This window comes from Helianthus annuus, chromosome 6 (genome assembly GCF_002127325.2).
Source record: "Helianthus annuus cultivar XRQ/B chromosome 6, HanXRQr2.0-SUNRISE, whole genome shotgun sequence".
In the NCBI taxonomy this organism is placed as follows: Eukaryota; Viridiplantae; Streptophyta; class Magnoliopsida; order Asterales; family Asteraceae; genus Helianthus; species Helianthus annuus.
The window spans coordinates 138,096,290-138,097,958 of NC_035438.2; the positions used below are offsets into that span (position 1 = coordinate 138,096,290).

Here is a 1,669-nt window from a genome sequence, read left to right on the forward strand (position 1 = left end):
GGGTCATTTTATTAGTTTAGTTCAAAGGTTTTATTTTTCGTATGTAGGTCTAAAAAAGTTTCACCGTTGCCATTTTAGTACACTGGGTTAACTTCATTCATTTTTCTATTAACGAGAATGACAATTCGGTCATTTTATATGTAATTCTGTTAACTAGAAGGGCAATTTGACCATATAAAATGACCGAATTGTCCTTCTTGTTAACAAAAAGAAAAATGAATGAAGTTAACCCAATAGACTAAAATGGCAACGGTGAAACCTTTTTGGACTCACATACGAAAAATGAAACCTTTAGACTAAAGTGGCAAAATAGCCCAAACCACAGGGACTAAAATAACATTTAACTCTAATTATAATATACAAAACGTGATCTATGAGTAGTGTTCGTAATCGGTTTTTTTTTCCGCGGCTTTTCTTTTCTGAGAAGTGCTCTTATTTGGCAATTATCTTTTTCGTTAATAATAATTTATTTAAGGGACGTGACTTTTAAATAAAAAGATGCAACTAAGTTGGTTTTTGTAGGGTTATATAATTTTGTATTAATAGATGGCATAACATAAATATAATATTGCAGAATAAAGCATTGGAGCGTATTGTATGAAGCAATACTATATGGTGCTAAACAACCAAAGTTGTAAAATACGGTCTTTCATATCGCCATTATTGTTTGCTTTGCCAATGAGAACCTTATGGATTTGTTTTTTGTTATCTGAAGTAAAGACTTATCAGGAGGTTACTCGTCTGGGTTTTAATCTCACTCGAGCACACTCAATTGTTGAGTTGTTCTCTCATACACAACCAATGCGTCCAAAACATGTTGATGATATATGAGAACGATGTGGAATTGGCTAAGGTGTTACAAAATTGTTTCATAAAACAATTTCCATAAAATTTCATGAAACGCAATCACCTTACAACTACTATTATACTAAGCAATAGGCGGTCTTTGAATGCGCAAGGCGTTTTTGGAGCCATGAGGCATTGAAATGGGATAATCAAAATTTAAATTATACGCGTTTTTCAGCTGTGAAATATTGGAATTGGATTATCCAAATTTAAGAATTTGTGGATTCCCTAGGGGTGGGATATACACCTGGTTAAACCGTTTTTGAGCCCAATCTGGTACGGTATAAAAATCGGATTTTAAAACATTGATCATAACAAAAAAATCATTTTGAAAAATACGCCATCCGTGGGACTCGAACCCACGACCACGTGGTTAAAAGCCACGCGCTCTACCAACTGAGCTAGAACGGCTGATGTTAACATTTGCCTTATCACAACATAAGAACATTAGTGTACTGAAACTTTTTCTCTAACTAAACATGGTTGCAAGGCATGTTTTTCGATTTGCTATGAACATTCAATGTATTAAACAAACAATCCATGAAATATGCAAAGCAATATATATTAGAAATACACAAACCAGGTCACCAAAGTTTATTATGCTACCAAATATATACAGGCACATAATAAGTAGCAAAGAGTAACTAAACCCCGCGCAGGCACAGGTAGTGACATATAAGCAGATCGATACCTAAATCCCGACATAGACCTTCATGCTAATGGCGTGTACGGTGCTCACGATTTTAACCTTTCTTATAAGAAGGGGTATGGTTTAGAATAAGGCATGCTACCCACCGGAGAAAATTGGTACACTCAAGCTTAT

General features: G+C 34.6%; 1 non-coding gene across 1 annotated transcript; it reads right to left on the reverse strand.

Moving 5' to 3' along the window:
* Window positions 1-1,184: 1,184 nt before the first annotated feature.
* Window positions 1,185-1,257, reverse strand: TRNAK-UUU. Its single transcript has one exon. It is a non-coding gene; the product is annotated as a tRNA-Lys (tRNA).
* Window positions 1,258-1,669: the final 412 nt, after the last annotated feature.